Source organism: Vespula pensylvanica, chromosome 10 (genome assembly GCF_014466175.1).
Source record: "Vespula pensylvanica isolate Volc-1 chromosome 10, ASM1446617v1, whole genome shotgun sequence".
NCBI classification, from domain to species: Eukaryota; Metazoa; Arthropoda; class Insecta; order Hymenoptera; family Vespidae; genus Vespula; species Vespula pensylvanica.
In genome coordinates, this window is record NC_057694.1 from 4848650 (window position 1) to 4873649 (window position 25000).

General features: G+C 43.5%; 1 protein-coding gene and 1 long non-coding RNA gene across 3 annotated transcripts in view; one reads left to right on the forward strand and one right to left on the reverse strand.

The window, feature by feature from the left end:
- The window catches only part of LOC122632408 (ephrin-A5), a 649201-nt gene that overhangs the window by 258275 nt on the left and 365926 nt on the right, over window positions 1-25000 (reverse strand). The window lies entirely within an intron of this gene.
- LOC122632413 overlaps window positions 1-25000 on the forward strand; it is a 72479-nt gene that overhangs the window by 45935 nt on the left and 1544 nt on the right. The gene's annotated exons all lie outside the window — the stretch shown is intronic.

Below are 25000 nucleotides of genomic sequence, written 5' to 3' on the forward strand. Positions count from 1 at the left end.
GAAAGAGAAAGGGAAAGAGACGATTGCAGTCGCAGCAAGCATCTTCGTGAACGCAAGAAATAGTCACGTCACGAGGGATGAAGGTCCTTGGAAGTCAATACCAGGCTACCTTGGGAGAAGCTATCAGGACGAAACGTCGATTCTCCTTTTGCGTGTAGTCTACCTATGGCTACTCGCATACCACGGAGAGAGAAGAAAGAGAAGGATCGAAAATATACTAAAATCGTCACCGCTTAAGGCTGCACCATAGGATCGTATGTGGGTGTAAACGTCAGCCACTAGGTAAGAGAATATTGTCGCTTGTCAAAAGTCGAATGTATTTCAAGAGCACGGTGAAAACCGGATTTACTCGTGAGTTTTTGCGACCTGAGTACGCGATATTTTTCTCTCTCCTCTGTTCTTTTTTTTCGAGTGCGAAAAAAGAAAGAAAGATAGTGAGAGATTTTTCGATAGAAGAAATAGAAAAAAAGTCAAAAAATTTCTAGCCACCACATTCGTCTACTATTCGATTTTGCCGACGAACAAGATTTATATTCGTGAGCGATTCTTGCAACGAGCTCTCGGTGGATCGACATCCGAAAATCGAAAAATCGACAAAGGGTAAAACCGCGCAAGTGCGCACGGTAGGTACGGTAAATCACGGAGAACGAGAATAACCGCGGTGCAATTTCGATTTCATCGCAATAGCTTCGATATTAAGTTCTCGCGTTCCTACGGGAAGTTACTGGTCTGGAATTGCGGTTGCATCTGGTGTATCCGTTGAACCCTCCGCGGTTCGAGTAACAGCGATGAAATCGATTTTCAATGCGAACGTAACCCGGCCAAACGTGCTAACGAAGCAACGAAAGTTACGAGATGATGGGGAGAAAAAGCGGGGAATAAACGAGAGAAAGAAAGATGAGAGAAAACGAGACATTAGGAAAGATATCGATTATAATAAAATCATTGCTTTCACAAAAGCGGTGAGAGATAAATCGCTTTTAGCGATATATGTTCGCCGTTCAACTTTACAAATGCATTTTCCTTCTTCTCCCAAGTGTATCTATCGTAACCAATAGCATCGCTTTGCAACCAGTTTCATGATAAGTCGTACGGAACATCCTCGAATTTCTCAAAGATTTTAGTCTAAAATCATATCGACGAGATGTATGAAACGTAACAAACTTTTGGCGATAAAGCGTTCTCGCTAAGTGCATTTCGTCGTTTTACTAAGCTACGTTATCGAACTAATGCACTTTTATATCTTCCGATCGAGTTTATCACATTTTTATCGAGTTATATATTTATAAATTCGAGAATATCGAGAATACACGAGTAGCTACGGTCAGCGAGGATATAAAATTAAGACGCATTTCACGATGATGTTGTTACATTCGCCAATAAGGACTCCTTTTAGCAGGAAATATATAAAAAGAGCATTGCAATTAATATCAGCGCCTTCGAAAACGACATCATCAAGGAACGATTGAAGAACTTCGAATGACGGAAGGACGAATTAAATTGGCGTTTTAAATTTAAACGGCAGCTCGATCATTAGGAGTATCTTTTCGAAGGAAGGAAACAGAGGCGCGTGGCACATTTCTCTATGATCTATGAATGCGTTTATGCGATGCCGCAATAATTATGTTTGTGGGTAAGCAGGCAGGCAGGAAGGCAGGCAGCAGGCAGGCAGGCAAGCAAGTAGGCAGGCAGGCAGATGGGAGAGTGGTCATACTCTCCTGCGGGCAGAGAGATGTTCCAGCGTCCAACGCAAGCAAGCAAAGCGAGCGAACCAACGAACAAGCGAGTATGGTACGGCAAGCGCCTTGCATTCTAGCAATGGCATGCTGCCGGGGTTAATTGTATTGGCTCCCTCGGCCTCATTCTCATTCAATCGTGATCATTACCTACCGAGAGCATCCTCCTACGTGTCACGAGCGCGCACGCGCGCACTCGCACACAGACGATATTTCCTAAGTTCATGGACGCGTATACGATCTCCTATCGAACTACCTTTTCTTAGTCTAGATGCTGTTACTCCTTTACTCGTCCACACATACACGTGCGCTGGACTATCTCGGTCACTCGTACTTTTTCGCGTGTGTGGGCGTACATATGTACGCATATGTGTATAGTCGTGCATATATATATATATATATATATATATATATATATATGCACGTATATATGTGCCAAGTATAAAGCAACTCTCGTGCCTTCTTCTTCGATTCTTCGTCCTCCTCATCGTTGTGGAGTTTAACTAACGAACGTATCAATGTGCATGCACGTTTCTTTCTGTTCTACCTCTATCGATACAAATTAATAGCATCTTCTACGTGGCAGGGTCCACGACGGCACCGAGAAATCGAGCGAGCTATCTTCTGTCGATATATACGAGAACCAGAGTAGACCAGGATGGCATTATTTGTCTGGCGTAGGACGAGATTGACATTTATTATCGCATTATAAAAGTGTACACTGCTTCTCCAATTAATTAGTCAAGAGCGATTCAAGGGAATCACGAGGGATAGAGAATGATGTGAACGAACCAACGAGTCGTGAATATGTGTAAGGATCTTAAACGGCTACCGTGTGCGCGAAATTATCCTTGTACTTTCTCGTATTCTTATCCATCATTACTTTTCACGAGAACGTATCTCCTACTCTTTTTTTTTTTTTCTTTATCGGCAATGAACGATCGCTCGCAACTCGACGAGTGGCGTGACGAACCTCGAAACTTCGCCCACTGTTCGTTCTCCTATAAATCCGTGATGTTGCGTGGTGTTCTCAATTTTCCTTGCTACGCGAGATCTATATTTTTCTTTACTTTTCTTACTCTCGTATTCACCATCAGGTAGACCGGCTCGACCTTGCTCGAGCAACTCCTTTTATTTCTCCTTCCTTTTCACGTACGAGATTGACTTTACAAGCAAGTAGAAGTAGCCAGTACGTGCCCGCGTGAATTTATAAACTCCGCTACCATTCAAGATATTCATACAAACTGCAGGATTATTGAGACGAACTCTCGGACTTTGCATATCGTGATAAAGCGTTCGGAAAAGTGGAACGCTATGGCGAAACTATTGCGTTAACGGTAGTGCGGAGAAGCTACGTATAATCGCGCAAGAGATTCAAAGGGTTTAAGTCCAGTTGGTAGCAGTGTAAGAGAGAGTCGAAGAGCTTGCTAATCAGAGATTTAATTGATACCATGGCAAGCACGGGAGTCGCACACGAGTATCCCATACCAGCTCGAGGACGCATACAATGCATAGAACAAGCGAGAGAGCGCATTCGCGTACTCGTGGCTGTTCTATCGAGCAAAAGGACGGGACCGTAATACATATGTAACGCGACAGGACGATGGGATGCGAGAGAGAGAGAGAAAGAGAGAGAGAGAGAGAGAGATAGAAGAGGAGGAACGAGGATAGAGACCGTGTTACAAGCTACTTAACTCTGAGCTCTTCATTAACGAAGCTGGCCAATTGCTAGCCCGTTTCTTTTTCGAGTACCACACCGTTGGTTTCGATCATTGCGCTTTTCAAGGTGCTTGAACATGATTCTGTGTTCGAAAAGGATAGTCGATTGCATATAGGCTTCCAATACGCAAAATAATGTCCACGGTGCACGGATATTGCCAATTTGTTCGAAACTATGCTACGTCGAAATAATCTGCTGTAATTAAAAATCGATTATCGAGTAGGTAACTTTTGACGACGGAGCTTCGTGGACGATCAAACCTGAATTTAATTCTCCGGGTTCACAAGGTAGATCCAACCGAGTGTGTAGGGGAACGGTAATCTGCGAAGCGCTTACCTGGAAACAAAGGAAAAGCGAAAATTACTTTCTTTCTTTTGGGAATAGGAAAGTACATTGAACGAGGAGAAATGAAAAATAGAGAGAAGATGAAAGGAGAGAGAAAGAATGAAAGAAAAAAAGAGAGAAAGAGAGAAAGAGAGAGGGCCGCGAAGTGTAAAGGCACGTAATTAAATGTATTTTACGAACTCTCTTCGTTTTCCATCTTTTGTCAAAAACTTTAGATTCGAGATTACCTTTCTTTCACTCATTTTCCCTTTCCTTTTTTTCACACAACTCCTTGTATTATATTTTAATATCAATAAAGATTGCAATAGTTATTTGACCTCGAGAAAAACGTGATAACGACGTCGTATTCCACCGGATGAATACCACCGGCAAACAAAAGACATTACTGTCATTTAAATCGAATCATCTATCGGATACTAACGAAAGAGCCATGAACGAGGCACTGCTTTCTTGATCGTTACCGATCCGACTTATTTTTTTTATTTCTTTTTTCTTTTTTATTTATTTATTTTTTTTTTTCTTTACACCCTACCTTTTTCTCTTTCATATTGAGTCTCAGAGTTCTCAGCTTCGTATTGATTACCGTCGAGTATACATTGTAAATTAACTTAATTGAAGGAACACGCGTTCTTTGAAGGATTAGGAACGAATATATCCATAAGAGAGATATCTTTTTCGCGTCATATCATGATGATCATAGTATTAATGATTCCGCATCCTTTACGTTGTTTAACCTCTCTTTCTTAAGCAAATTCAATCCAACGCATTCGTACCTAAGCTTTTCCTATTTACCATTCTCTTTGGAAAAGAAAAATGTTTAGCAGCGATCGAGATAACACCTCTACGTTAGGATTAATGAAGAAGATATCGTTCCTCATTGGATAATACTTGAGAGGAGCGAGAAGATAGAAGGTAGACTATTCTCATAGCATTCTCGTCGACGCCGTCACGCAGGCGTATCTGCATAATTGTACAATTATACACGCACACCGCTCGGGCGTAGGTCGGTGCACATGAGAGAGCAAGTTAGCAAGAGAGAGAGAGAGAGAGAGAGAATGAGAGAGAGAGGGAGTTCACGCATGGCCGATCGGCTCCCTCGACTTCGCAGCATGCACTGCTGTCGCGCTAATTTGTTTACGCAATCTCTCTACATCTCTCTCTCTCTCTCTCTCTTTTCTCTTTCCCTCTCTATCTCGCTTTCGTCCTCGCACCCAAGCTCCCTTTTCAGCCACCCACAAGCGCCTTTGGCTCTCGTGCTCTCTCTATTTCACTTTGCTAGCCGTCTGGCTCCAAGCGAGCACGACAGCCGAAATTTCATTAGTTAGAGAAACTCGAACACACGAGCCCGAGGCAACGCATAACGTTAGAGACCGACTCAGAAATGAAGTCACTGTCCAAACGATTTACAATCGATCGGAATCAATCTTTAAGTTTCAAAGAGAACGTAAAATGTATTTTTATGAGCAGGCGATGTGGCATTGAGCTATGCATGATTTAATATGCGGCTTGTAACAAATCATAAAGCATCGTCGGTCATGTGCCAGACGAATCGTAGGTTTCTGAGTTCGAAACTTGTCGAGCGAGTCTCTACGTCATTGGTCCTGATTACTAGAACGACTTTAACGACGACGACGACGACGACGACAACGACGACGACAACGACGACGACGATGCAGGTCGACGAACCTTCAGCGCTTATGTTTTATTGCTTCCTCCCGAACGGTTTCCCTTTCGTGATATTTCCGCTTTCCCCTCTTTCTACGTCAATCCACGTATGTAGTACCCATCCGACTGGCACTGGTGCTATATCGTATCTTTAACTCAAAGTATAAACTGAAAATGAGGGTGGGATAAAAAGGTAGGGGTCTTCTAAAACAGTCACGACCCGCGTTCACGAAGCGCAGATTCGCGCTATTTTTCATTGTACGCGTGACGTTAATAAAACGACGCACTAATTAGCCGAGCTGACAATATTTAGCGAAATGCAAAGGAAGATGGCGATGACGGTACCGAAGCCAATGGCGATGCCGACATGAGAGTGGTGTTGAATTTAATACGAGATCGGCTACCGCTTCCAATTAATATGTATGGAATTCAATTAAGATATGCATGTTAACGGCTTCATATACATAGATATCAGATTTAATATAGCGATTTTATAACCCGTAATAAATCGTCGATAATCGTTCGGTAATCGGCCAAGATCAAAGTGGTATTATTTTCGCCTATATGGACGGGCACGCGCTTCATCCTGCTGTTTTACGCGTTTCTCCATAATAACATGAATAGATATCCGAGAGGGAAGGAACTTATTATAGAAGAGGAAGACATAAAAATCGGTTCACATTGATCTTTGTTTTTGCTAAAGGAAAAGGATAAAAAGTCGTGCCATAAATCGAAATGATATCGCGCCTTTCACGTTAAAGTATCTCGAGTGTATCGTCGACCGTTCGCCGTTTGCCACGCTGACAATGGAAAAACATTCGCGCATGTAAATATGCTCTCGCGGATTTCTTGCGAAGTCCATAAATCAAGGATGACGGCCCGTGGAAGCGAGGGCAAACGAGGTGGTGCCGGTGCCATTGATGGTCGTGGCGGCAATGCTGGTGCTGTTGTTGGTCGTCGTAGTCGACGGCACTGTATAATGGAGGACGAGGACGCGTTGTAGTAAAGCGCCGCAATATAGCACCGGTGTGTATAACGTTGGTATATACGCGTGGCACACCTCTAAATTCTCTTAATGAAATTGTAAAATAAAGTTGGACCGAGCACAACTTCGTTTTACGCTTTTGACCGTAAAACTATCGTCCGATAGTTTCGTGGTTACTCGAAAGTCGAGAGACCAATTGGATGAATCTATATTTCGAAGTAATAAGGATATCACTACTTTCATAATATCGGAACTCTTTTTCTCTCTATCTCTCTAGTTTCGTCAATGTTACTAAAGATTACTTTACCGAGTAATGACGGTAATTTTCTCGAAAAGGATTGAACGTATGAGCGATAGAAGACAGAAGTGAAAGCATCGAGGAAACGTTAGACATCGTTTCGAGCTTGGTTTAGCAAACGAGCTCATATCAAAGACGAACGAGTAAGATAGAGTGAAAGAGAAAGAGAGAAGAGAGACGAAGAAGAAGGCAGGTGTTTTTGCGAGCCGCCAAGACGGAGGTTGGCGTCGTTGAGCTTGAGACTCGTCCGAGGCTGTTAGCATCCTTCGCCACCATAGCCGCTGAACATCCCTGCCTTCTCTTCGAGCGATCTCCCAGCGATCTTTTCTGATCTCCTCACACCTGGCTGCATCTACCTACCTAGGCGGTTTATCCAGCCTGATTTCTTCTCTTCCTTCTTCTTCTTTCCTTTTTCCTCTTATTTATTTTTTTCTTTTCGCTCCCTTTCTCGCCCTTCCTTCCGTCCTGATTCTCGGCCAGCTCACCGGCTACCTGTCTTGCCTGATCGCCTGGCTCTCTTTCTCCTTCCCTCTTCCTCTCTCTCTCTCTTTCTTTCTCTCTCTCTCTTTCTCATCTCTCTCAACGCGAAGATTCGAACATTTTTCCCCTCTCCCTCTATCCTGACTTCTCGCATTCTTATTCTCATTCTCCGCCGGCAGCGGCTCGTTATGCAGAGTTATGCCCTTCCGAACAGTCTTAAGATAGATAGATAGAGAGAAAGAGAGAGAAAGTCCTGGAAGGAACCATTTTTGGACTTTCTAAGGAAGGCTCTAGTTAACCTGGATTATAATGATTCCGACGAAATTCGCGTATCTCCCGACGATCTCGAAACGATTTCGATCGCTTATCGACTAAAAAAGGCTTGGTTAGTAACGCGTAGGTGTTTCAAGAGAATCCTCGAGAAATTTTCTTTCCTCGAGTTTGCTTCAAGGATGTTATGGTATTCCTTTCAATCTCTGCATCCTCGTGGATCTCCGACGATCTCCGTCGATATCGTGATTCTTCTAATCGGCTCGATTTACGCTCTCCCTCTTCTCAATTATCTTAGGAGAATGAGGGAAATCAATTTTCTTTTACTCCTTTCTTCTTATCCCTGACAACGACGACCACTCTCCCTTTCGATTTTGTACGTAATTGGAAATTCTCTTTGGCGAAATTACGAAAGCGTTACGTCATTCCGACACGTTTCTCTCTCAACGAATACACACGGGCGCATAAGAATCGTTGGGAAATCTTGATTTACTGTGCGTCACGCGCGAATAAAAAAAGCAAAAGAGAGGTGTTGTTCGGTGAAACGTTAAAAAACAATGTGGATAGTCTGAGCTAGAATGCTACCGTACACTGTTCCAAATAAATTATTTAAAGTTTTCGAGTTAAATCCATTCGAGAGAAGCGATATTTTAGTTAATAAAAAAAGATCAACATAGTGGTAATGTACTCAATAATGTTAATAGAATCCATGCAAAACAGTGTATACATATATGTATACATTGTCGAGTAGTAAAAGGATTGAAGGATGACTATACCACGATCGTGTTTTAAAGATCGATGATCACTGTCGCTCGCTTTTCTCCTTTATTACACTTTCCGAACCACCATTCTGTACATGGAATTGGTATATTTTTTTAACATGGTAGAACGATAATTAAAACGACTCTGGAAAGAAGAGAAAGGGCAACGTGTCCATCTTCGCGTTACTGACGTACCAATGGCAAACCGAAAAGGGCTCCAATGTCGATGACATGAGCAGAGTTGGCAAATGGAAAAACGGAACGGTAATTGTTCGTCGCGTCGTTTCGAAAGTCAAAAAAGTTCAACAACAATTTTTAATTATAGCACGTTCGTTCGTTCGCCACCGTTCAAAACACTTTCTCTCTTCGGCGATCAGGCTTGTCTTTTTAGTTTTAGAAATTGCTATTTTTTTTTATGTGGACGCAGAGCGTGAACCTGAAAATAACTCGGTGCGAAAAGCTATCGACACAATTGGAACCGTCAAAACGATTGATGTATGAATCCTCAGGTTGGACATGAACTCCGTTCATGACTTTAGCTTAACGGCGTACTTTTGTTAACGGTTTCCGTTTCGTATTGACACGTACCGGACACTCACCATCGATTTTCATTCGACGGTTGACTTTCTAAGAGAATGACGTCAGAAAACGTCTCGTCTATCGGTTTAGATAGGCAGAAGGTTAGAAAAGAGACAGAGAAATAAAAAAAAAAGGACAAGTGGATTATTCCAGTAAAGGGCAAAAGAAAGCTCTATTGCGAAACGCGAGAAACGACTTCGGAAATTTGTATTAAAATTGCGCGAAGGGCTTAGATAGAAGAAAATAAGTACTTACATACTCGTCCCCTATAACTTCGTTCGGTTTTATTTATCGTTTAAAAGCATTGTAGAATGTCTAGTATCGAGAAAGTAGACAAACGAGCGATAGATCGACGAGTGGAACGAGCGTAGTTATCTCGTACGAGTCTGGAGGTCGGCTCGATTCGAGCCTCGTGAGAAAATAATGAGAATAGTAGTACTAGTAATTTCCTCGTTTGCCGGCTAGAAGATCGAGCATGTTGTCGAGTTTCGATACGACCGCATATTACCGACCGACTCTTCCTCTCTCTTCTTCGGTCCTCTCGAAAGATTACTTTCTTACAACATTATCCGAGATGCGTCGATTACATGCCGACGACATTAAATACGTTTGCGATCACGGTGGTCATCGATTAACAAGCGTTTTCTCATTTCGCTTGGATCTCTCGAACATCGAATCGAATGAACGTACAACTTCCTCGTCGGCTTTGGAAATAAAAGTGATCGTACGAATTAACATGCCGCAATTGTTTCATCGATCGAAGTTAATCGCGGATCTAAAGCTAATTATAATGATATAGCATCAACTTTTAGCGCTTCTATCTCGAAACGCGTGTATTTTCTTTCTGAAAAATAAAAAAGATACGATATCGTAGAGAGTTTTTGAGGATTTGTTGTTTCAATAGGGCGTGGTAACAGAGAACAGGAAATTACTGGGTAGTAAAGCGGTAAATTGGAGCGATTTTCTGGTGATCTTCCTCTATCCTTTTGTCTTCTTCTCTCTCTCTCTCTCTCTCTCTCTCCCCCTCTCTTTCTTTTCTCTCATCACGTTGGTGTTCTTTGGACGACGAAGAAGTTACTCTTGGAAGAAGTGACAAACGATGTGACGTGAACAAGAGCGATCACCTTGCTAGGATGATGCAGAGTATTTTGGGTTCTCCCATGTGTACACATGGTCGAAGTAATGACCACGATATCTCGTCTGAAAGCGTTGTTGGGTGAAGCTGGGTAAAGTCTGGCTTTTTTTGTCCTCTTCCCCAATTAACACGCTCGTGATATTTCTTGTAACAAGAAGAAAACGTCGAGACTATGATTTACCTGATGATCGTCGTTTCATAAACGTCGCCGCGCTCGTCCCTTCAATTATTTCCTTATTCTCATCAGATTCGATGGAGACATAAAAAACGTGGTCTTATTGCAAGCATTTAGATTCATTTAAAAGGGAGTATCATTCGCGTTCAATGGAAGGGGAAAGGAGAAGAGGAAGAAGAGGAGATAAAGCGTCAAGCATAGGACAAAAAGCCTATATACGAGGCATTTCTATCTCCGCTTCTGTTGTTAGCTCGCACAACTCTCGCAATTTTTCTTTCTTTTCTTCTCGCGTGCGACAAGCGATAGAAATGAAACGGGAGAGTGAGAAGAAGAAGGAAGAGGAGGTGGAGCCGAACAAAGGCGAAATAGAGAAACGAGTCGAGCGGCTGCTGCATCGGTCGAGTTATTTTCACCGGTCGAAAAGTGGAGTAACGCGGCTGCTGAAGCTGGTTACCCCCTCTCTCTCTCTCTCTCTCTCTCTCTCTCTCTACGGACCAGCCTGGATGGGAAATTCAAAGCGAAATATATTTTTAGCGCGAGACAAGCCCATTAGGCGCCACCATCGTCGAGTGTCAGCGGTTAAATCCTTCGGCTCGAAATCAAAGCTCGGATAGTTGCCTACCGACTGTACACGCCACGCTTCGAAAATTCAACATTTTCCCGTCCTTCTTCTTCTTCTTCTCCCTCGTCATCACACAGCTCTGCTCCATACGGTTCCTCCGTCTTTACTTTCACGTACTCGCTCACTTAAACGTGACTATTCGACATTCCATGACGTGACGTCCTTTACCACGAAAAAGACCCTTCCTCTTTTTTCTCTGTTTCTCGCACTGCGTGTTCCTTCGTCATCAACTTCGTCATCACTCGTTTTCATCGCGAAGAATAGAACCGCTAACACCGATCGAAACGCATCTTTTTTCTTCTTCTGTTTTAATATTTTTTTTTGGAGCCACGAAGGAAATGGAAAATTCATTCGAAGTTTTCTTTCTATATCGTCTACAATCACCAGACGAGCATGATTTAATTTATAACGTCTCGTTGGTACTTGCTAGGAACGTTCTACGATCACAAAGCTCATGGTGGATTGGAATTGTTGACTATTCACCGAGTGGAAGTAATTGAGATACTTCGCGCGGTGATACCGCTATTATTTTACAAAAAGATTTTATTCCGTTCGTCGTTGCTCGTGAAAGCAACTCAATCCGTTGAAGAATCTGTGAGCCGTACTACTGAATCGAAAGGTCGCGTGTCTGATTTCGTGAGGAGGGAGAACTGGTCTTAAGGCGGACTTATACATAAGAGACAGCGAGTTTCGCGTGCGTTTCGCGATGTATGACTCACGGAGGACGTCTTGTTTCGAAGAACGCGAGGTTGTCTAAATAGGAAGGCAAACACGCACATTGTTTCCGTTCGTTCCTTCGTCGTCTTCGTTGCTCGACGAACGTACAGCATGGTCCGCGACTACATTAGCAAGCACAACATCGGATACCCCGGTATCTTTGTAGCAAAGAGAGGAGAACGAGAGAAAGAAAGAAAGAAAAAAGAGAAAGAGAGAGAGAGGGAATGACTGCTCGAGGGGAATCGAGGACGAGGCCGAGAGAGTCCGAGGAGGCTTTGACAGCTGTTGGCTTGCCTTTGCCTTTCCGCCTACCACCGTCTATGAGATGGAGAACGCGATGGACTCTCCTCTCTCTCTCTCTCTCTTTCTTTGGCTCCGGTAACTTCTCAGGCCACTTCAAACGTCCTGTCCATTTTGACTCTCCTCGGTATTCCTAGCTTCTCGCCGGAGGGAGAAAATGTCGAAAGGGTTTGCGAGTTCCTACATCATGAGCTTTTCAACTTCTCTATCCTTCCTCTTTTCGAAAAACTATAAAAGGCTAAATTTATATTCTACGAGACCTTTAAGAGACATCGGGGGAAACGAAATTGGATATGCGTTTTCTTTTCCTTGGAGGATTAGAAACTCAAGAAAAGAAGAAAATTGAAATACATTATATGGAAGCGAAGATACGAGAGATCGATTCTATTTAGTTATCTTTTTAGTACCAATACTACTCTCCTCTTTCCTCCCTCATCATCTACTCCGACACATGTGTAGGTAGGTATATAGAATACAAGTGACTTTCACTGGCATCGTTAATCTCGATGGTCGATAAATCGACGCGTCGAGCGATGAAATACAATGGCTGTTACCGATGTTACTCTCTTCCCTAACACCAAGCGCACAGACAAGCATAGTGCTATCGCGTGCGATCTTTTCCCTCGACACGCTAATTGGCCAGATGCTGAGACCGCCATCGCCGCCGTTGCTGGCGTTACCTTGCGACGAGGAAGTGAAAGCGGGTTGCATACAACATATTCTTTTTTTTTTGTAGCATTTCTTTTCAATCGGATCTGCAAGGTATTATTAATATCCTTTGGCAGCTCGAGTGAGTCACCCTCCTCGTTGTCGTAAGAAGAAGGAAGAGGAGAAGAAAGAAGAGGAGGAGGTGGAGGAGGAGATACGTCCCTCGCAGAAACGGAGTCCAGGTGTGTGTTGGCATTCCTGACTGGTGGGCAGATCGTTGGCTTAACTAGACTTTCGCTGTCTCTTTCTCTCTTAAGGAATGCACGAACGGCGAACGAACGTGTATCTGCGTGCATACACGTCGCAAGACGACGACGACGACGACGACGACGACGACAACAACGACGAGGACGACGACGACGACGACGACGACGACGACGGCGACAACGACGAAGACTAGAAAGAAGAAAGGGACGAGGAGGAGGAACGGTGTATGCAGGAGCAAACGATTGTCTGAGCAAACGAGTTTCGCAACTTCGAGTCGAACGGTGACGTCATTTGGGACAATGCGCGCATAGTATGCACTCCTGGCACAGATTCTACGCTAGTCGAGAGAGTCTCTGGTCTGTCTCGAAACAATAGAGAGTACTTCCACTTCCGTCGATACGTCGTTCTTGCTGAACGATCGAACGCTGCTTCAGTCTCTGTCCCCATCGAAACAAACTTTGATTCGTGCCAGTAGAAACCTATCGCTTTCCAACGGACTCGAAAGCGTTTCGTAATACCTTACGCGTATCCTGTTTCGATCGCGAGGGAAAACAGGAGGGAGAACGAGAGATGGAAAGATAAATACAGAAAGAGAGAGAGAAGGAGAAAGAAGAGGAATTACACGACGGTCTTTGATCTTCGCGCACCGTTTGTCGGAAGGCTTGAAAAGAGTTAAAAAGCTCGACAGTAAACACGACAGCCGCGACACGCCTAGCCTAAGCACTTTTCTAGCCATGGTCTTCGGGCGACGCCACGCCAGCTACGACGTCGACGTCGACGTCGACGTCGACGACGACGACGACGACGACGACGATGGCAATGCGACGACACTTTTGTTACTTACGGCGACACGTGTACCGACATGTATATCCTCGAGCTTTTTTATCCCATCCGGTTCCATCGTGATGAGAGAGAGAGAGAGAGAGAGAGAGAGAGAGAGAAAGAGAATGGGAGGAGAGGAGGAAAAAACGAGGTGGAAAGCAAGGAGGAAAAGATGGATAGAAAGACAGAGGCGAGAGACACCCGCGTTCCATCGCTCAGGTTACGTTATTATACGCTCGCGTAATGCACGGGACGTTCCGGGATAACCTCGAGAGATGGGAAAAATATCTAATAACGGAAAAATGAGGAGGACGGCTCTCTAACGGCAGAAGAAACAACGATACGAGAAAAGAAGAAGAAAAAGAAGAAATGTTAAGCACTATGTAGTGGCCGATAGGGACGAAGCATGTGTTTCTCCTCGAGTTACCAAACGGTTTCCCAGATTTCTCTTTGCTTCCTTTCACGTGCAACTCGATCCTCTCGTTTCTTAACTAGAGGAAGAAAGAGAGAGAAGGAGAAACGAACGAGGGTTTATTCCAATAGAGTGAAACCGTATCGACGAATTTCCTCTTTTTCTATTTGTCGTAACAGGTATTCAAGCCATAGAAACACTCTGAGGAAAATGATCGACGTCCTTTATGAAAGATAATCGACTTTGATTTGCGAGGTAAGAGTCGGAACAAAAAGGAATGTTGAGTAATCGAATAGCAAAAGTTCTTCGATAGGAAATAGAAGAAGCTACTCGGCTACCGGAAGACCATATGAACGTGAACGTATGCTAATACCCATGGCACGTTCCGTGAATGCAGCATACACGTCTATAACACGCTCTTGGGCTTCTCGTACGTGGAACGTACGCTTGAATCGACGTACACGGTAGTAGCTACACAATGGCAGCTTTATGTAATCATTGTAAGTAAACTATTATGCCTCTATATTCGGTTGAAATTCAATTATATTCTGTCGTATTCTCGCTAGATCTCGGCACGTTTCGTCTTTCGACGTTTATCCAAGTAATTTCTAAGATGGATATTATTCGGTGTTAATATCTCGAGTAAGTTTCTTTTCGAACAATTAAAATGTCGTAAAAAATGTCTCATTGTAGAATATAAGAAACGAGAAAGCGATTGTTCAAGCAGAAGTCGAAGTTTATTCTTTTGCGAGAACGGTCTAGGTTGAACAGCCTACTAGCGGATCGATGAGGACACGTGTCTTTGGTAAACAAGAGAGAAAAGTACATGCACGCGTAAGTAGGCAAACGTTCGAAGAAAGAAGTACAAGGGAGGAGAGGAAGACCTGGAAGCGACGACGAGGGCTTTCCTCGTGCGTGTACTTGAATTTAGGCAAGGACTTAGTGGCCGGATCGATGGCTATTGATGCAATCGAGCTACCAGCATGTAGGGTTCAGTCATTGGCCCTTTCTTCTTTCTCTCTTCATCGTACACCGGTACCCATATGTGATTTTTTCTTAATTCCCACAAGTATGTGGATAAGAGAAAAAAGAGAGAGAGAGAGAGAGAGAGAGAGAGACGAAAAAAAGAGGGATGGTCTCTGAACTATTATTTATTCGAGCTGTCGACCGTCCGATCGGTCATGCCGACATATGCTTAAGTAAGATTACATTTCTACTAATGTTCGTGGACGTAGGACCGTAAAGAGAGAGATAGAATATATGTGGCGTTTAATACGCGAGCGGTGAGACGAGGGGTGAATCGTACGCGTGTAAGAGGGTAGATCGAACGAAAAAGCGAATAGAATACGCGCTATAAGGGAGAGAACGTTGAAAGAAGGGTGAACAAAGTTAGGTTTCGCGTCGAATGATATATCATGCGCCACGGAGTGGGTCGAACTTTTCTTTTTTTTTTTTTGAGTCGCCTAATGGTCGCGTCCTCTCGACAGATTACGCTCGCGCTGTCCCAACTGGGACGTCCCTTATAAAGATTAGTGGCTCATCGCCGGAGTATTACCGTAATGCACCATGAAACACGGATAATACTCTCTTCATGGCTTTGATAGCGCAGCGAATTTTCGAAGTGCGCTAAATAATTCTACCGTGTAATTTTCTTGTAATACTCTTCGTGCCTCCTCGATAGAATTATTTTATTTATTCCGCATCGATACTTCCTTATCGTACGAAGATTTGAAAAGAATTTTCTTTTTTTATCGTTTTGCTCCTAAGCGGGATAATTCTAGGAACATAACGATCTATTAGGATCTTAATTAAGGACATTACGTGGAAATGATTGGAAATAAGATATGTTTATGTACCTAGTTCATAGTTACTACGTTTCAGTACGCGTTTGATTCTGTTGGAGAACATCCGGTTCGCTCGGTAAGGTTTTCTCGGTTTCCCTCGAAATCCATCCTCTTTGTAACGCGGCACGTTTTATGCCACGCTCCATAAGGGTGCGGGTTCTTCGAATCCGATATACGTAGAGGTTTTGTTCAAGCCACAACCGAGAAGCGCGTTAAACAATGCCCACGACTATCGACCTCTCTGGTAGGATACGGCTGGGAGAAAGCTGCTGGCAGGCCGTTATGGTGTCCATAACGGAGTACCACTGCTGGTCATTCCCATAAGAGAAAATCTAGTCGGCGACCTATGTGGATCGAAACGACGTCGCAGACGATCGTGTAACGCAGAGGACTTAACGAAACACCGCGAAAGATCGTACGAGTCATCGAATCGCGAAAAACGACCTCGTGCTACTTCCATTGTTTGTGTTATCTCTGTGTGTAATCGTTCGCACGTAATTCGACGACTAGAAAAACGAACGAATTCGTAAAATATACAAATCTTTCATATATTTTTTTTTTTTTGATACGATTCGTTACCATATCATAACTAGTAATTTTTTTGCAACGAAAGATATGGCTACTCTTTCGCAAAAGAAAAAATATCATATAAAAATATCACGCGCGTTGAGGAAAACGAAACACGATACATGACGGAAAATGTACGGACGTGTACATATGTATTTTGGTGAAGGTAGTGGAGGGGTCGAGCTTGATGTGCGAATCCGAGCACGTGTCAGCGTGGCAGATCGATGCACCTGGCTCGTGTATGCACACCTCCGCGACCACTACAATAGGAACCTAATAAATTTAGGACAAGGGTGCCGCGTGAGCTTTATGGTCGACAACGAGTTCTTTCTCACGCAACCTCGCGCTTATACATACAGAGAATCGTTAAAAGTTAGACGAGCTTGTTTTTTTCAATCGAGTTCGTTCTATGCTGTGTTTTGTCCAGAAACTATTTCAATGCTTTATTTTTCTTTTCTTTTTTTTTTCATCGTGTACCTTCATAAAAGCCCAACGAACTAGCGAGTTAACACAGAATCGTGAATGTAATCCATAGCCATGTCCTTTTGCGTTTTGCCTATCGAGAAAACGAGAATCCTTGGGCACGTGTTGGAAAGAAAACTTTATCTTTGCGATGTTATCCTCGATAAAAGGAAATCGAGCGAGACACGAGACCGCATCGTTGTTTATCAGGCTCGAAACGTCAGACACGTAAGTTCGTACGTGGAACGAAAGGGTATTATAAAGGCGTACGCGAAAGGAAGTGGTGGACACGTAACTATCGTTAGCCAATATCATCGAACGATGATGGTTCGGCTCGATAAGGAAAAGTTCACTTGTCGGTGTCTACCAAGAGACGGACGATCATAGGAATCGATAGGCAATCGGTAGGTAGAGGAAGAAAGCCGATATTGGCGAGGCTCTCTTTTGCGCCGCTTTTACGGCGCGTCAGGAGTTTGCGCGAGAGCGCGTTTCTTTCTCGCACGGAAATGCCTCCGCTCTGCGTGAAGCAAGCAGCTGAGCGCGTGTATTCGTGCCGAGGCACGATCGTATACTCGGATTTACATAGGCGTAGTATACATCGTGGCTACGACGACGATCAGACGTGCTTGCTTTTCGTTGTGTCGTTATTCCTCTCTCTCTTTCTCTCTCTCACTTTTTTCTTTTTCTTCTTCTTCTTCTTCTCCTTCTTCTTCTTCTTCTTCTTCTTCTTCTTCTTCTTCTTCTTCTTCTTCTTCCTTTCTTCGATATCTCTCTCCCTCTCTCACGAGCGAGTCTCGACAATGGAATGCGCACCACGACTTCTCGGCTCCGCGATAGCTGACCTTAAAAAGTTAATGCGCCGACACCCACGCCCTCCGGGAAATCTCCTTTCGTCGAAACGTTTTCGAAGCTTCCATTTCTCCTTCTCTCCTCTCGTTCTCTCCTCTTTCCTCTCCTCTTTCCACTTGCATACAGTATTATTGTCATCGCGACAACGCCTCGAGGATCGTCGACTGGGGCGACAACAAGTTCTGGCATCGAAGAAAAGACCTTAAGGGAACATCGAGGAGATCAGCTGACCCTACTACTTATCCTTTTGACTTTTCGACAGTCGAATGCGTATGACGTTTAATCGACCGTGAAGAAAAAATTCATAGCGATATGCAATGGGACGTACCCTTCAATATCTATCAAACGTCGATGATACGCGTCGTATCGAGGGTGAACGAACGTTAACGTACGTACGTACGTACGTACGTAATATGTACATATGCGAAATGTCGTCAAATAATTCACGGCTCATCGGAGCCGATCGAGTTTCTCCGTACTATTAAATAAAGGGAAAATCGTCGGGAAAGCGATCTCATTCGATTCCAAACTAAGCTATAGATTTTCTTTGTATATATTTCTCTTTATCACTCGCGCCTAGCCGGCTCGTAATTTCTTCAACGTTCGAAACTCTTTTTCCCCTGTTAAAGTTTCCTCTCTCGATCCGAATCGAGCGTGTAGGCAGTAAAGCGTTCTATATACGGTGCTCGCGCGGAACGCATACACGGTTCTTACATATAGCCGAGCGTACACCCCGGGGCTCGTAATCATTGCGATTACCAAGGCGGTAATGCGGCCCTCTTACGAACTTCGCTTCATCCCGGCTCGGCGTGATATTCCGTGTTGAAAATACCAGCTACGTGACTTCGTCCCTGGTCGAGCGTATATTCCGCGATACTGACCCATACGTACATTTTTGCAAAAGTAAAAAATGCAACTCGGCGACACGCACTTGCCTTCCAGCTACGTTACTTCAATCCATGTGGTACTTTATCGCTTACACGATGGATATTTGTGTACGAAGCTCGGTAACGAAAACAATGATTCGCGTTGGGAATGGGTTCGTTTGAACCTTGCATATGAGAACGACCCGGTGGATTTATGAAAAAGAGAAATACCAATAAAATATTGTTATCAAATGACTTTAATGAATTATTGGTTTAATATTGAAAAGTACAAATTGAATGATCCTGTTAACAACTTGTCTATCCCCTAAATTATTAGTTTGACTCAATACTCAAATCCCATACAAATCAAATTTTCGGTCTGTTATTTATAATGAATATGTACACAAAGCAAACGTATGATACAAATATTAAAAAGATACATATATATACATAACTGTATCTAGCGATATATGTGCAAATGAAAAGATCTCGATTGGTTTGTAATAATTTAACAACGGCAATACGGCAATGGACAATGCGCCGTCGATTGGTCGTATCCGTAATAATAAAATACTTTTTTGAAACGTACGAAACATCGAGATTGTAACATCGATTTATACGATAACTATTCGGATTGTGCATTGTCGTAAGCACGCTAAATTATTTCCAACATCGTCATTAAAATTCACAAGAACCCTTGGCGCGATCGCGCCAAAGTGCCGGGATGATTATCGAATAATGGTCGTAAATTTTTGGCAAATAATGCTCTTTAGTGCCTTTCACTTTTCACTTTTACTCCTGATGTTTGCCGTTGGGACAGAGGAACGGCTGTCGGGAGACCGGTTTTGAGAGTAAAATTTTCCTGCTATTTACGTCCGTCAATAGCGGGGGACAGTATTTGCCGAAGCTGTCCGGGCAATTAACCTCGCTCTCGTCGCATTGGCCGAACACGATGCGTTTGCATTTTTGTTTGCAAATACATCCGCGCTCGCGCGAACCATGCTCTCTTTCTCTCACGAATAAACTGAGAATAATGCAAATAAACTACCGGGAGAGCCATATAGGTGAGAGAAAGACCGCATATACCCGCAAGTATGTCTGCCGTAGATAATTTATATTGTAAGAGGGACGTATTCGCGAGGAGGAGGTTTATCGAGTCGTTACGTGGAAGAGGACATTTACGATATATTCTATAGTACCGTCAGTAACGCGTGCCGAACGAATTATCTCTTCTCATTGCTTTTTTTACGGCAAAAAATGACGTTTGATCGACGTGTAGGTATACATTTTCTCTACGTGTAGATTTCTACATACGTCCCACATGTAAATACGTACACTAAGTTATCATCGATAAGGTACAACAAACGAACGCTTTAATTACGAGCCATACTAGATAACTATAGCTATAGAGTCAAAATAGTGTATGGGTGTAAAGAGAGGTTTGCATAAATATTTGAAGTGTAGTTGGACTATAATCGCCGTGAATAAGCAGGATGCCTCATAGACGGGAGTCGTGGGCCGAACATAAGCGAGGTGGTCTACCTCGATAGAAAATTGTTATGGGTACGTAGGCATGCTCGAGGCGTTAAATTATTAATCGAATGCCGGCGCTCGCTTTAAACGCCATATGCGTCGGTCCGATGATCTATTTAAACGCCTTCGACTTGGCGACTTTGATGGCGATGGTGATGGAGGTAGCGGTGCTAGCGATAGCAGAGTCCATGCACTTCGACTTCGGGGCTCTGTAATCATGAGTACGTGCCTAATGGGAAAATAGACGAGTGTTAGCACTCGAGAATCGCAAGACTAGTTCGTGTGCGAGCTTGGAAAAGTGCGAGGAGGGAGTAAGTTCTAGATTTTTCGAGGGTGCCATTGGGAAGGGCGTTGTCTGGTCTAATCGCTTAGGGAAATTGACAAAGAGTCGACAACTGTTAGTTGTGCAGCTGGGTCACCGATTTTGAGTGCCACAACATCCATCGTTCGATAGGTATGCATGTATGTACGTACGTATGCATATACAATGTGTGTATGTTGAATCGCATGTATACCAGGCTGCGAGAGCACCCTATAATTCTGGCAAGCAGTCCGTGCTCTCATCCACCCTTCTGTTTTCCTCGCTCTCTCTCTCTCTCTCTCTCACTCTCTCTCTCTCTCTCTCTCTCTCTTTTTCTCGCTTTCGGCAGTCTCCTCCTCCTCCTCGACGTGCGTTCAAAAGAACACATTTTGAGCTCCCTACCTCCACTCGGCCTCCTTTAGCCCTTCTCTCCTGAACTAAACCGCCCTATTGAATCGACCGTGTTTTCTCGAGCATACCCGATTTTCCGTTTTCGCGTTTCCATTTCCGCGTTACGTTCCGTTCGCTTTTTGTCGACTGCTTCTTTTCTCTTTTCCTCTTATTTTCTTTGATTCCTCTCAATTTCTCACTCTTTCTAACTATTACTAAACATAGCCGACGCTTGTTTTCCTGACGTACCAATCGAAGAACACAACGAAAACTAGAACGAAGAAAAGAATTTTTAGTACTTTCCTATAGCCGATGAAAAAGTCCTTAGCACGCGAGTTTCTTTATTTAAAGCTAGAAATATCACGGAACATTTTCTTTAGGAAATAAGGCGTCGGAACGAACGTATCGATTCGTTTTTCTTTTAACCTCTTGTTCTCCCTCCTCGTCTTTTTCTTGCTTTTTACTCCTGTCCGTACTTTCGACGATAACAAATAGGATTCTAGTAGGAAGAACAAATCGGATTCCATGCTGGCTCGTATTTCACTGCACTTAGAAAATTTGGTTGCGACGATTCGATTTGCCGCGGCTTTTCTAACGGCCATTCGAACGAATATTTCTTTCGTTTCTTTTTAATTTCATTTTCATGGATAATAACGTGTCGCTTAGAAGTGCAGGAGGATTAGCTTGACAGCGGATCAGGAAATGGCTTGCTAAGACGTCGATTAGAGCGTTCGTAGATCTCGAATATCGAGGGTAAGCGAGCCGAGTAAAGCCGAAGCGTTATCTCATTCTACTCCGATGGATATCATTTCACGGGATTCTGAACAATCCCATCCAATCGTCACCAGCCACGAAAACCCAAGTAGTTTGGTCTCTCTCTCTCTCTCTTTCTCTCTCTCTCTCTCTCTCTCTCTCTTTCTCTTCGTACTTTAACTCCGTTTGGTGCAAACTATTGATTTGTTTCACACAGCCAACGGAGGCTTCTACAGCGAAACGTGAGGTAAGGGCTTCTTTGTACCCTCCGTATAAGCTCGCACGGAGAAACGTGCTACCACCCCCATTTGAACCATGACTATGTCGTGCATCACCCCATAACGACGCATACACGTATACGTCGACACGAACAAGAATACGTACCGTATGCCTTGTACCATACCGAATTACGTACGTAATCCTTATCGATGTTTCAACGAACTTCGCCTTACAGGCAAGCTTTTTACTAGTTTTCCACGTTGTTAAGTTTAGATCGAATAATGATACATTGGCGATAACCCGCATGATTTTTTTGAGAGGATTTCACACTTTTTCAACGTACTGAATAGCTTAGTTATCGTCGTGATCATCGTTCGATTAAAATGATCGAGTGTGCGTGCGTTACAAAAAATTTTAGATAAAAAGGTGTCTACAATGAGTGAGAAAAGGGTAGTCACTGGGCGGTATAGGATACAGAAGGTAAAAAAAGGAAAAGAAAAGAAAGAAGAAGGCCCAGCTACTTCGTACGTTAATAGTGGCCGCATCGTAAAATTATACTTCGGCCTTTTACGAGCGTTTAACGATCCTTCATTTGTGCAGCATCTTATAATAAAAAGTTAATCGTGTGCGAACTATATCGCGTAGCGCGGTAACAATTTATAACGCGTCTCGGGTGCTCAGACTTGGCAAAAAGACGGGTTAATAATTTCGATAAAACGTTAACGTTTCTCGCGCTCTTCTATTCGTCGTTTTGCCTTTTGAAAAAAGAGAAAGAATTGTTTTCTCTTATATGCTTCGCTCGATAATCGTTCCAGTTTTCATTTTTGTGGTTTTCATCATCGGCGAATGAAAACGAATGGACCTAGAATAGAAGGAGGGGTAAAGAAATAAGTAGAGAAAGAAAAAAGGGGGATGAAAAACATTTGATCGCTCGTATTTGATTGCGAGGGGTGTATTTTCTTGCGGTGAATTCCCGTGGCACGTCTGCTCGTCCATTTTCAGGATAAGATGAGAATTACTAGCATTCCGTTTCAGGGATCTCTCTCTCTCTCTCTCTTTCTCTCTCTTTCATTCTTTCTCTCTTTCTCTCTTGCTATCTTTCTCTGTTTCCTTCTTAGGCCGCCCTATCGAAACACAATGGAAAATGTACCCTAGAATATAAGCACTGTCTCTTCAACCCTCTTCGTTTTGGGCGACGGGGTGATACGTTTATGCTCGCATTTATAGTAGGGTGGGTCTGGCACGCGTTTCGGTAGAGTTGGGCGTTTTAGGTAAATTGTTTCTCGTTAATGCAACAGATCTTCTCAACCTAAGATGAGTTGCACCCCTCGTAGCATCGATCCTTCTCTCTTTCTTTCTCTCTCTGGCTCTCTTTCTCTTTGTAGCCGCAGGCTTCATCGAACAGCTTGCGAACGTCTCACGATAATTAGTCAAACATTGCCGTTATATCGAGCGAAATATGGCGTTAAGATGTATACTACATAAATCGATCATTAAAATCGTCGTTATGTTATAATAAAGAGTTTTTTATCGATTCTTTGTCGAAATAAAAAAATAAAGGACTTTCCTGGAAACGGCATTACGGGTATTAATACCGATTTCGTCGCGCGAACACGAAGGGATCGGAAGGAGGAAGCGGGGATGTTTTATCGTCGGCATTTCTCTCGCGGTCGATAGGAGGCGATTAGAGAACTTTATGGCCTCGTTCAACGAGAAAAGACAAGAATCACGATCGACCTTATCGCCGACCCGTTACGTGAAACGATATTTCAGAAATCGTTTCACTTTTAGGGGCTCTTTTCTATCTCGTGAAAGTATCCGGGTACTTCTGAGATTTCGGAGCAAAAGGAATGATTCACCCTCGTTGCATTTTTGTTGGGTGCTCGCGTACACGCGACCCCTCGACTACTGTTAAACGTAATTGATTGGTCCTGATACGCCTTCTTATCTCTTAATCCATCTTCCACTCCCACGTTTCCATTCCTGGATGCAAGCGGTTCTGCCTGTTTGTTATGTATGTCGCAAGCGTGTACGAAACGTGCGGAGAAACTCCGAGTTCGAAAGGGTGCTCTACTAGGACCCGTAAAGAATCAATCCCTCGCAATATGCGTATACCAAGGCAGGCACACAGTAAATATTTGCAGCGATTGTGTAAAGATCGATTTTTGTAGGAGAAAGGCGCCGTTACAGGATGCTCGACGGATTTCTATGAATAATGTATCGATAATAGTGCCCTTAATACGAGGAAAGATACAGGGCAAGCTTAATCGATGACAAAGAGGAAAAGAAGACTCGATCTCCTGCGAAAGACTGGGATCGTTTCCAGGCGAAGATTTTACGAGGTATTGAGTATCGATCGTGTAAATGCAAAGACTCATTAGTATGCGTAAAGCCAAGGCCGGTTCGATGACGCTCCGAAAAGGGCTATTGAACTTAATGTTTACATTGTTTTTATATGAATGAATTTTTCTAAATAAAGAAGAGTACGTTGATTTTACTACAACTACGAGAAACAGTTTTCTCGAGGACAGAACATATTTTAATCTATATCCATTAGAAAATGAGGTGATTGAGTAAATAGGGTCGTTCGATCTCTCGAGTCCTATCACTTTGTAGTAGGAACGAAATCACCCGCATCATCGTTCTGGAAGATCCGCTATGGGACAAGAACCTTTCGGAAGGTGAAGAAAGAGGAAGGGAAGGAGGTGTGATGTATCAAAGCATAAGCGGTGGCTTATGAGGCTTTAATACAGCCGGCAGTGCGTGCGATGTTATGCGTCTTCATCAAACTCGACGTCTTCGCGGTACGTCTCGCGGACCGTTTATAAGTGAGTGAGAGAAAGAGAAGAGAGAAAAAGAGAGAGAGAGAGAGAGAAAGAGGAAGAGAAAGAAAAAGAGGAAGAGAAAGAAAAAGAGAAAGAAAGAAAGAGGAGACACAAAACAAGGCGGCGTCAGCGGCGTGCTTTCTTCGCGCGAGAAAGAAGTGAAATTACCGGTCAGAGTCATTTGCAACGACTTAGTAAGAGCGAGCTTCGAGAACCGGACGACTCGAATTAATGAAGAGAGACGTTATGGGAATGCCCTCGCCTGCCCGTGCAATACATCAACGAGCTTTTTCTCTCCACCTCCGACTCGCGTCGTGGTGCGAACTTCGCCGGTGGATACGCTACCACGAGCTACGCACGCGAGCCTCCGCCTCTTTCTCTATCCTTTTTTTTTCTCTCTTTCTTCCTCTCTTTTTTCTTTCTTCGCTATCCCTGAGCATCCTGGTCACTTCCG